Source organism: Canis aureus, chromosome 17, assembly GCF_053574225.1.
Source record: "Canis aureus isolate CA01 chromosome 17, VMU_Caureus_v.1.0, whole genome shotgun sequence".
Lineage (NCBI taxonomy): Eukaryota > Metazoa > Chordata > Mammalia > Carnivora > Canidae > Canis > Canis aureus.
Window position 1 is genome coordinate 49,778,002 of NC_135627.1, and position 12,392 is coordinate 49,790,393.

Sequence of the window (12,392 nt, forward strand, 5' to 3'; positions counted from 1 at the left end):
CAGCATTTACTATTTGCAAATCACTTATATAAATAGTTAGGTACTCACTATTCCAATTTTGACAAGATAACTGGGATTAAGTATCTGTAAGTGAAGCTTAAAATACTAATTTTAAGAAATTAGTAAATTAAGACCTTTTTGACCTTTTGACAAACATTCCTCAAGCATTTCTTCTTAAACCAGGAGAAAAAAGACATCACAGAACAAAAGTGAGGTGGCATTTCAAGTAGAGAGAAGTGGTTAAGGGAGCCTATAGTCACTAAGAAGTCAAACCAAACTTGACAAAAATGTCCCAGAGCATTTAGGGTATTTCACTGGCATAGTGATGGTTTGAATAGAGAATTGAGGGAAGTAAGGAAGTAGAGACAGTGAACAAAGATGCATTTGCCAACTCTGAAAGGGAGAAACAGGTGGTCTGACAAGGATTCCCTTTTCAAGATGGAAAGACTTAAGGACGGTTGCTAACAGAGAAAGGGGCCAGGAGAGAGGAGATTACCGATGTAGAAGCTCCCCACCTCCAAAAAAGTAAGTTCTAGTAAGGGTCAGGAATAAGCTAAGTGTAAATTAGGTAGGTTTACATACAGCTGGGAGATTACACATGAAAACATGATTTTTGGAGAACTATTTAGCAATATAAAACAAAAACTCCAATACTGATCATATCTTTGGCTTATACCTCTATCTGATAATTTATCCTATGGAAATAATTCTACAGGTAGAAATTTTTGTACATATAACTTAGTCATGTTGTAAGTTATAATGATTGAACATATGTTTTTTAATTTCCAAGTCTTTATGATAAGAAGTAGATACTCAATTGTTTTTTTCTTTTCTTTTTTTTTTCTTCTGTACTTTGTTTAATGTACAATTTATTAGCATTAAGTAGTACTAAACACTCAACATTTTCGATACCTTAAATAATCAATTGTACTTGGGGTGCTTGGTTGCCTCAGTCAATTAAGTGTCTGTTGTTGATTCCAGATACATTGTTCATCTCACGGTCATGAGTTCAGGTCCTGTGTTGGGCTCCATGCTGGGTGTGGAGCCTTCTTAAAAAAAAAAAAAAAATCAATTGCACTCAAAATAGAAACATTATGGGACACCTGGGTGGCTCAGTGGTTGAGCCTCTCTGCCTTCGGCTCAGGGCATGATCCTGGGGTTCCGGGATCGAATCTTGCATTGGGCTCCTGCATGGAGCCTGCTTCTCCCTCTGCCTGTGTCTTTGACTCTTTCTCTTTGTCTTTCATGAATAAATAAATAAAATCTTTTAAAAAATATAGAAACATCAATATATACTAATTAAAGCTGATTTTTACCTTCATATTAAAGTGAGTTTTTAAAAAAGCTGACATCATAGATTTAAGTTAGATATTTTGTTTCATCCTTACTCTAATTCTGATTGTTAGTCTAATTTTAATTCTTACTTATGTCTTCACAGATTTGTCCTAACAATGAAACAATAACTTTACAAATTAATCCTCACTCTATGGATCCAGGTAAAAATACAGCCATCTCATATCTGTTAAGGTTGTAGGATCTAGGTTATCTCGTCTATTCTTTATCAGGGCATAAGGTATTCCAATTGCATTTATTCATAAATTACTCAAGCTGAGTTCGTTAGTCAAGTCAATAGTTTTACCTCTTGTATAGGATATGCTGCCATTTTTATAATAAAGTTTATTTTCATATTTTGATATCTGATGTTTTACATCAAAATGCTTGTTTTTAAGTTTTACATAGCCAAAAGTACCAAGTCTTTGGTTCTGTCATTATGATATATGGACCTAGCTTGTTGGTGTAATTGGAAATTTATCTTCTTGGTATCTCATTATAATTAACAGGGTCATCTGGAGGTTTTATGTATATGGAGGTAAAGGATTCAGTCTGAATTCTTAGTGGTTTTCTTAGGCCAGTTTGTTATTCATAATTTTGGAACATATAGTTAACCATCCTCCCTTGGTGTGATTATTGATTGTGAATATCAATTCCTCCTCCATTATCCCCTCCCCCAACAATAAAAATCATCTTTACCCCGTCACCATAATTTGTCTGCCCTAGGAAACATTTTCAAAAAATCTGTTCATCTAATTCTATGCATATATTATTATGGATCCTGGTCATAATTCTAGCTTTTTATAATGTATTTTATATATTAAATTTCATCTGAAGTAATCCTTAATCACAAACAATAATACAATGGTTGAAAATTTTGGGGATTCCTGGGTGGCTCAGTGGTTTAGCGCCTGCCTTCGGCCCAGGGTGTGATCCTGGAGTCCCAGGATCAAGTCCCACATTGGGCTCCCTGCGTGGAGCCTGCTTCTCCCTCTGCCTATGTCTCTGCCTCTCTCTCTCTCCCTCTGTGTCTCTCATGAATAAATAAAAATAAAAAATCTTAAAAAAAAGAAAAAAAGAAAATTTTAAGTAGAAGAAAATCTTTTGGGTCAGGAAGGATTTTGAGCCTAAAATCATGCCAAAATAACAATCACCTACTATATGGAAATGTAATCAAAATAATTATCATTGTTTATGGGGAGAGAGCAAAGCAGGAAAATATTCCAATTGTAGACTCATTCTCTATTTTCTTAATTTTGAATAAAGTGTTATGTCAGAAAATTGATTGACTAGGGTTGACTTTGTTTTTGTCTAGCTGATAACTGTTGTGATAAGTTTTATAAGACCATGAAATTGTATTGTTGCCAAATGGCTTGCTTATGCAAATTCTCCAGAAGTCTTTTTTCTAATAATAATTATAGTTTCCATGTCGTAAGTACCTATTATGTGGCAGGCACTGTGGATAGACTATCTAATTAATTTTTCAGAAACCCTATGAGAAAGGTATTACTATCCCCACATGTGGATGAGAAAACTGAAGATAAGAGAGGTTAAGTAATTTGAAAAAGGTCATTCAGCTAAGTGCTAAAGCCAGTATTTAAAGGCAAGCGTGTTTGAGACCAAATTTGGTATGCTCTCTCCTTATATTTTTCTTCCTCTATCTTGTAAGTCAAAGAGAGATAGGAACAAGGTATGAAAATGAGCATTTTAATTTTGGGGGAATGCTTAAACACTAGAGTAAAACACACACACATTCTTTTAATGTTGAATTGAAAATTTTATATATCTGTAAGTATTTGTGTATGTGTGTGTCTATATACACATAATTATTAAGCGTTGGATTTTTAGAGCTCACTTTGGCAGCACATATACTAAAAAAGAAAGTTGGATTTTTAAATATTGATACTTTGAATCAAGCATTAAAATACTTGCAGCTGAGTGTAGGTGTTTACTTGATTATATACTGTTTTGCTTGGACAAAAGTAGATATCTCACAATGCCACAAGAGTGCTTAATGTTCCACTATTCTAAAGAAACTGATATATTTTTGAAACAGTGCTGCCGAATTTTATTTATGATTATATATCTGTCTGATGTTCAGAAACCTTTTTCAGTCTTCTCACTTTCTTCTTTGTTGTAACAAGATTTCATAAAAAACATATGCTTACAAAGTGTTGATTAGCTCAAGTTGGGTGAAATGGGTAACACTTTGGAAAGACAGCACCATATCAGACATCAAAATAACTTCAAAAGTTTGGAAAAGTAGCCATAAACAAACAGGATAAAATAATGTTTGCTGGCGAGGGAGGAAAAAACAAGACAAACTGAAAATCATATAGGATTAGTTACTTGTGCTTTTAGAGTAGGAAAAAAAAATCCGCAAGGTGCCGCTAATGTAATGTAATTTCTATGAAAGAATTTGCAGACCTTGTGCATGTTAATAAGGGCATTTGGTGGGGAGGGTGAAGGCAGTGTCCTTGCAATCTCAGTTACTTGTCAGAGCTGACCTCTTCCTAGCTCCTGGTGGTGACTGTACTGACACCAACACAGGATTCCATACTATGCCAAATTCCATGAGAACAGTGTTCAACAGGAATATCATAACTTTTCTCTGTATTAGCAAATAGAATTTGAAATTACTCTTCCATGATTCCAATCTTGGTGGCTGGAAAAGAAGAAGGGAGACAGAAAGCTCTATTTTTTCATCATGTAAATGTTAGTCATCATATTATCAATGCTGATAGTAGCCAAACATTTAATGCAAACATTATTTATTGCAAAAATAAAATGATCACCTCAGTAAACCTCAACAGAGGTTTACAGAGATTAAATTATTTACTAACGTCACAATCTGGTAGGTGTTGGTGTCAGGACTCTAGGTCTACAATGCCTACATTTCAAATTTCTCCTCCTGCCACTGGCTTCTCTGGCAGCTGCTCATTCTTTGTGGCAGAGAAAATCATGTCACCTGGCTTCCTTCACTTAAGATCTTTTGGACCTTGGGGCCACCTAGCGTTCCCAGTAACTCCCTCCTATTGCTTTATATTGTTCAACCCAGTTCCTCTGATAGAGGAACTTTTCTCTGATTGGAAAATCTGCCTAAAATTGGAGGAACGCTTTGCTTCAGCCCACTAGATAGAGCATGTTTACCCTACTGCAGGACTGAGGAAGGTAGCTATCCCTTCTGCCTTTGGGGTTTCCCTTCTTCTTACTCTTCTTCATTCTGATACTACCTCACCTTATTGTAAAAAAATTGTCTTTTATCATGGAATGATTTATATTAACTAAGAAAAAATATATGCTTAAGAAACTAAAAGACCCAAAGATTACATGGAAAAACAAAATTTTTGAAGTCTTGGGAAGTGATAGCACTGGATTGAAAATTCAATGGAAGACCTAAAAGGCAAAGATATGGAGGACAAATAAATAAATATCTTAAGACGGGTGGCTGATGGTGGCTGATTCTGTTTGCATTAGGATATGCTGGACATCAAGAGCTAAAATTAATCGGTTTAATAAGAGTTTACCTAGTGCCAACCATTTGGCTGGATGGTAAGGAGAAAACCAGAGTCCCTGCCTTCACAGAGTCTGGGAGGATCCCTCATCAATGAGGAGTAATTAGAATAAAAAGTAGCCAACACTCTGGCAATGGCCAGCAGAGAATAATAATGTTGCCTGAGGAAAGGATACCTATTTAATACCAGGGATTACAGAGAAGAATTTGTTTGATAAATGATGTTTGAGTCTAATCTTTTGATGAACAACTTCAGTAACCAGGTAGCTGACCCATGTGGCTCACTGATCTCTTCGTTGTTAGACTTCTTTGCGACTGATAATAAAAATAAGAAGCTTGAAAAAATCTTGATTGTGATATGTAGAAGTTAGAGTAAGAAATCATCATTGAGATCATCATCATCATTGTCATCATCATCAAAGTTTTGAAAGTTCTCACTTTAGCCCAGCATTATCTGGGTAAAAGTAAAAAAGTCATACTCTCACTAAGGCTTCTGATCCTTCCATTAGTAAAAGAGATTCTGAAAAGCTGGAAGAATTGCTCCTCTTTTCTCCTATACATGACATTTTGGCCACACCCTTGATCTCCTCATTACTGGAAATTTCTTTCCCTCTAAGCATAAGCCTATGGCTTCCGAATTTAGATCAATAGCTCAAGCATCTTTTTAGAGCTGCATGTCCATAGTTCCAATTGCCTCTTCTACATCTCTAATGCATATTTTCCATAAACTGAGAATGTTTAAAACTGAATGAATCATTTCTCTATCTTCAAACCTATTTGACTCAGCCCTCTATTCGCTCCCAACACCCTGTCAAAGACAACTCTTATTTGTCTCCTTTAAACAGCTCTTGACAATTGGCTTTATCTAGCTCAATTTCTTGAACACATCACTTTTATTATTCTCTTTTCCAGGCCCCACAAACATGCTTTCCCTCTGAAACTTTTTCTGTCCAAACTCTTCCTTACATCTATGAATTCCCATTCAAGCCTCAGGTCTCAATTTAGATGTCATTTCCCCCAAAATGTTTTCACGGATATTCATAGTTTGTATCAGAATTGCATTTCCCTCCATTCATTTAAAAATATTTATTAACTGTCATATATGTCCCAGGTACTATAGATTTTTAAATGACTCTCATAAGGACAGCAACCAAAGAAAGACAGGTCTGGAATGTAGTAGATTACCCCCCAAGGCATGCCAAGTAAGTGTTTGCCAGATGGATATCTAGGTTACCAAGAAATTAGCCAGGCTGAGAAAGGAAGTGAGAGCATTTTGAGTAGAGAGGACAGTGTGAGTCAATCACAAACAGATACAGCAGTAAGGGTGGAAAACTGACTGTGTAGTTCAATAAGGTAGCAGAGGGCTTCTTTGTGGATAAAGAGAAGTTTATAGTAAACACACTATGCGTATCAAGTACATTGGTTGAACAGGAGGAAGAGATTTGGGGCAGTAACTAACTAAAGAGCTATCTGAAAATAAGGAATGGTGCATTTAACTTGTTTTCTATAAAAGTTTGAGAAATATTTAACTTGAAGGGTAGTATGTATCAGAGTTGTACATTTAAATAAAAAGGATTTAACTCAGGGGAAGAAAAAACACAATTGTGACAGGAGGGGAAGGAAATTAAAATCTGGTTAGAAGAACTCCTTGGCCAGGAACAGAAAAAGGAAAATACTGGTGAAACTGGAAGAAAAGTAAGGATTTTATCATTATTTTTATTGGTTCACTTGAAAGTGGAAACACAGGAAATTACTTTTTTTGAAAAATTTAATAGCTCTATGAAGAAAACACTGTTGTCTGCTGCAATGAAGGAAAACATAAGAAGAATGATAAAGTTGTGGAATAGCCAAAGTGGGAAAGAGAATGGGATGGAATTTGAAACATATAGAGGCCTGCACTGTGTTAGTAGGTCCGAGAGTGATTCTTTCCACTTTAAAAACTAACCATGATATATCAAGAGTTTCTTGGGAGTAATAAAAATCTTTCAGTGGTGGGACCAGCCAATCGAGTTTAAAGCATCCCCTTATCAGAACCTATAACCTCTGTCCTCAGCCCTTTTTCTGAAAACCCTGCCTTTCTCTTGGGTGACACTGCTCCTGCAAATTCCTCTGAAGAAATCTGCTTTCTAAATCAGGAACTGTTGAATTGGTCTCCCCAAATCGGACTCCTCTATTAGACTTACAAAAAACTCCTTTAGCTAATCCAGACTTAGTAATCTATAGTGATGGCTCTTAGGCCAAAAATCCTGAAGGGAAATATCAAGCTGCATATGCTAGAACTACTAAATATGAATTATTAGAAAGTTTAACTCAGCTCAGCCTGCAGAATTCTTTGCCATCACTCAAGCATGAATTAGCAAAAGACAAAGCTTCAAGTGTTTACACTCACAGCAGGTATGCTTTCAGAGTGGTCTATGACTTTGGTATGCCTCTGGAAACAGAAAGAATTTTAAACATCAAATGGTGCACCTATCAAAATGGATCTTAGGTTGCTGATCTCCTCTCTGCATTGTTATTACCTTCACAAATTGCTGTTATCAAAATTGAGGTTCATGCATGCTGGTCAGAGTATCAGGGAAATGCTATGGCTGACTTTCATGGGAAGGCTGCTGAGACATTTTTGATGCACCCAAACTCTGTAATTTAACTGAACTTCATAAGATAGATCCAAATCAGGTTACTCTGACAACTTGTGTAACAGATGAAAAATTGTGTCAGATATCGAAAAACAAAAATGGCACCCAGAAGGCTGCAAATTTAATGAAAAAAGCGCTGTCTGTTGCTTCCCGAATCTCTCACATTGCCACTCTTATGAGCATTTCACATGACAACCCACCATGTAATTAACAATATGACCCAAATTATAGAAAATATTGGTGGCTCGGTGGCTCAGTTGGTTGAGCATTCCACTCTTGATCTCAGCTCAGGTCTTGATCTCAGAGTTGTGAGTTCAGGCCTCACATTCAAGCTCCAAACCCAGCGTGGAGCCTACTTAATTTATATATTTAAATATATCTATCAGTAGAGAGATGATTGTTTTATATATAAAACAATTGTGGGGTGATTGTTTTAATCTGGCATGACAGGTTTATAATCAGTCAACCTGTCAGCCACAAACCCACATAAAACTATTGAAGTACCTCCGGGCATTGGTCCCTCCCTATCAGGACCATCTGAACATTTACCATTGAAATTCATTCAATTGCCTCCTAATATAAGATATCAGCATGTACTTATAATGTTGTGTCTATTTTCTAGATGGGTAGAAGCTTTTCCTGTCAGAAAGCTGATGCTGCTACCATAGCAAAGAAATTAGAAAATGTTTTCCCACTATGGGAACTCCATGCAAAATTTCAAGTGATTGAAGCACTCACTTTACTGAACAGGACATAAAACAGTTGAACAAGGTTATTCAGACACTGTGGCACTATCATTGTCCCTGTCATCCTCAGTCTTCAGGGGAAATTGAACCAATGGTATTTTGAAACTGAAATCAGCAAACCAACTGAAACCACAGAATCACCATGGTTTGAAGTGTTATTATTAGCCCTTATGACTTTAAGGTCAGCACCTTTTGGGAAACATAAATTGACACTATATGAGATCATCACTGGGGACCAGTGTCCTTAATGATAGAACCCATATACAACCTGTTCTTGTGAATTCTGATTTGACCCAAATACTATAAAGCACTATACTGTTTGTATTTATTTATTTATTTATTATTTATTTATTTATTTATTTATTTATTTATTTATTTATTTATGATTTTATTTATTCATGAGAGACAGAGAGAGAGAGAGGCAGAGACACATAGAGGAAGAAGCAGGCCCCATGCAGGGAGCCTGATGTGGGACTCAGTCCTGAGACTCCAGGATCACGCCCCATGCTGAAGGTGCTAACCACTGAGCCACCTGGGGGATCTCCTGTTTTTAATAGGTCATAGAGGCTTTCAAAGATCCCCACATGTTGGGGACTTCATACTGTGTACACTGAAACCTGGAGGGTGGCTATTCTGGAAGAGACATCAATGAAAAATAGCACTTGAGTCTTGGTGGCAAGGGCCCTACTAGTTTTTTTCTTAACTTGTCACATGGTGAATTATCGGGTCCATCTAACTTTGTCCATATCGCTCAATTAAAGAGAGCGTCCCTGGACTTTGGATTTGCCACCTTACAGCTGACTTGAAATTAAGGATTAAAAAAATAATAACATAATATATTTTGTCTGTCCAAGATCATGGAACAAGTTTCTGTAAAATTCCTTTTTTTTTTCCAGGACTTAATTTTACAGTGATTATTATGTTATTACTGCCTTGCAAAGTAACTCAAAATGTTTAAATTTATGCTTTTCTTTATGTTGAGAACTCTTCCCACCTAGACTGAATGCCCACTGAGGTTTATCAGTCAAGGAGTAGCTTTTCTACTAGTTAAAATGATTGTTGGTCTTGTAGCTGTTTAAATCCCAATTAATATTATAACAAGCTCCTATATATATTTGGATGACTAATTCAGGAATACAGCTTTATGAAAAGGTCCAATATACTTTTCTTGGCCATGCAACTTTATGGTTGACTAATCTGATATTGGGAAGAAGCCTCAGAAGTCAAGGCATGGACCATAACCACTGTTAAATTCATTGCTTGTATCCTGTCCTTATTAATAGAAAACCTTAATGGTACCGGAACTGATCTGGAGCATGTTCCACACTCACTCTGTAACCAAACCCCATAGTTTGATTCAGATGAAGAAGACTAGATTCCTATATACAATGGAACATATTTACAATTAGATAATGACAACAATATACCTTTAATTAAATTTTCAAGGAAATTAGTGAAGCTATACACTGGTTCAATGAAAAATCACTAGATAAATGGAATGCTTCCATAATGCCTCCATTATATAAAGTAATAAGAGTAATTATAAGTAATAAGTATAAGTAATAATCACTTATAGTATAAGTAATAATCACTTTTTAGAGAGACCAATATTGAGGGCACCATTAGAAACAAAATCAATCATTTATAAACAATTATATGACAATGGACTGCTAGACCAATTCATAGGAATTTTTTGCTGTTCTTGTTTCAATTAAAATTTAAACACCAGCCCTTTAAGATGGGAGTGTGCTGATACCTATATGACAAAGAATAGCTATGACCTCCACCTCTTCTCTGATTAGCGGGTCACGGGATCCATGCTAATGGTCTCTCTTAACAGTACTGGATTATTCATCCTCAGTGGTAATTAGATACAAGTTTTCCTATTCAAGTGGACACTGTGATTTAGGTTATCTTGCACCTCAAATGACTAGAGATGAATCCGTAAATGCTGGCCAGGTTCTAAACTCAGGATCATTTGTATATAAAATGACTCCTCATAAGCGAGAGTCTCATGAGCTTCCAAACCCTGTTATTCAAAAAAGCTCTGGTTTCTACACATTTGCCGGAAGGCTTTTTCCTCAATTAGAAGGTGATGAATTAGAAACGCCACTTATTAATATTTCTGCAACTACTGAAAAAACCTTCAACAATCCCCTAAATGCTCTCCAAGCAGTACAAACTGAAATAAATGGTTTATCTTCAGTGATATTCTGAAACAGGAGAGTCCTTGATGTCCTTACTGCTCAACAAAGAGATGTGTGTGCTATAATTGGTGAAAAAGGTTTCTATGTTGACAAATCATTTATCACAATTGTTATCCGAAATCTAAAGCATCTTAAAGACTAGAAAATTTTTTTCATCAGATAAATGATACCTCTTCTATAGATCTAGTTCAATTTGTCCAACCTTGGCTCCTGGTAACCTCTGCTCTGGGGAATTTTTAAATTCTTGGCAAGTGTTCTCCTTATAGACCTCATATTAACCTCTCCTTTGTGCATTCTGGAGGGTTTTTTAAATACCTGTTGGTAGCCACTCACACACCAAATGGCATCTGTCCATAGGGATCAGGCAACTGGATGAAGTCGACATTCACCACATAAACAATGAAGATGGTGACTGCATACATGACCCTCCCACCTAAGCCTCCAGCTCATCTCATGGCAACAGCTAATACATGAGTCTTCACCCAGACTACACCAACTGTGGTAACTGAGAGCAATGCTACTGGTTGATCATGCTCTCAGCCTGCTGAGAACTTGACCAAAACGAGGACACTGTTAAAGTTAAATACAAATGAAAAGCATACTTAAAAATTCCCTATGCACACAAAACCAGTTAGTCATATAAGTGAAGTATAATTCCACTTATTTTATAAGACAAATGAAGTCAACTTGACCTGAGTCTCTTCTTGCTTATGTGTCTGACAATCATTAGCAAAACTTAAATAGGTCCTCCAAATTGATATGAAGTCACCACTAATTGACTCTCTTTCATGTCAGAAAATTCTAATATTGTAACCAATCACCGTAAAAATTAAACACTCACTGCCTTCACACTATAAAAGCTGCCTTATAACAATATACCTCTGCGCCTCATTCATTTTTTTGGTTTGAGTGTTCCCAGTTTGCAAGCTGTCTTTTGGTGTGTGTGCAATAAGCTTTCACTAATTACTACTTAAGTGATTCGCTGGTTTTGCTTCTGTTTGATATGAACTTTTGACAGGGAATCGTAAATTAAAGTGTTAGGACTCAGAAAATAGACGATAATGAACAATTCCTGAATTTTTCTCCCATCACTATTTTTGTTATTGGCAGGTGTTCTACAATCTTCTGTGGTCTATTTTAGTCATTGATGGAAATGGAAGCTACACAAATGCTTTCATAGAAGTATGAACTAAATTAAAGCTAACAAATGCATGATCGAAAAAGGGAGTTAATGTGAAAAGTAAAATGTAGATTCCATCTATGTTCATTTCTAAAAAGTAGCAGAAAGTAGTATAAGGTAATGCGTTTGTGGTTAGAACTCTATTAGTCCATTAAACACGAGTCATGGTTTTCTTTCGGCACATCTTAATTTTCAATGTAAATATTTTTCTGAAAGCTAGGTATGTGTTTTGAAGAAAATGAAGTTTGTTTTATTCATGGTTGGGAGATTTGCATGTACTGTATGATTGACACAGAAAGAAATATTACGTTGAACAATTTTACGGCAGACATGCCCAAGGCAATTCAGATGAGAGAATTAATAACAATGCAAGCAAAAGAAATTTCTTATTAAAATTTTGTTAACTGGAAGTATAATTCATTAAAGATTATATCATTATAAAAATCCATCATGCCAGTGGGGACTTCCATGGCCTTGCTTAGTAAATTTTACATGATTTTTATGTCCTGAAATTGTGTAAAGTTAAACTTACTTGTGCCCTCCAATGTTAGATTTTTTTTTGTGGAGCACCAAAATAACTAGCACAGTCTATAACCACGCTGAATTCCTCAGGCATTTTAATATTTCAAAGAAAAAAATAAAATCATATTCAAAGTTCTTTACAAAACCTTCTTCTGATAATAAAATGAATGTATTTGCGTTAAAAAATTTGGAAGATAAATGCAACCTCTTGATTTCAGTTGTAGTTTCTCCTATATCTTAATATGCATGTTTTTC

General features: G+C 35.8%; 1 long non-coding RNA gene across 13 annotated transcripts in view; it reads right to left on the reverse strand.

The window, feature by feature from the left end:
• The window catches only part of LOC144287963 (uncharacterized), a 56,307-nt gene that overhangs the window by 41,876 nt on the left and 2,039 nt on the right, over positions 1 to 12,392 (reverse strand). For 8 of the 13 annotated variants that reach the window (XR_013355862.1, XR_013355860.1, XR_013355867.1 and 5 more), the window contains exons 1-2: positions 10,751 to 10,888; positions 913 to 1,049 (exon numbers count right to left, since the gene is read on the reverse strand). This is a non-coding gene — a long non-coding RNA (uncharacterized LOC144287963). Of the gene's footprint in view, positions 1 to 912; positions 1,050 to 3,759; positions 3,998 to 10,750; positions 10,889 to 12,392 lie in introns of those variants that run through there. The other 5 variants (XR_013355863.1, XR_013355865.1, XR_013355866.1 and 2 more) reach the window with 5 other exon arrangements.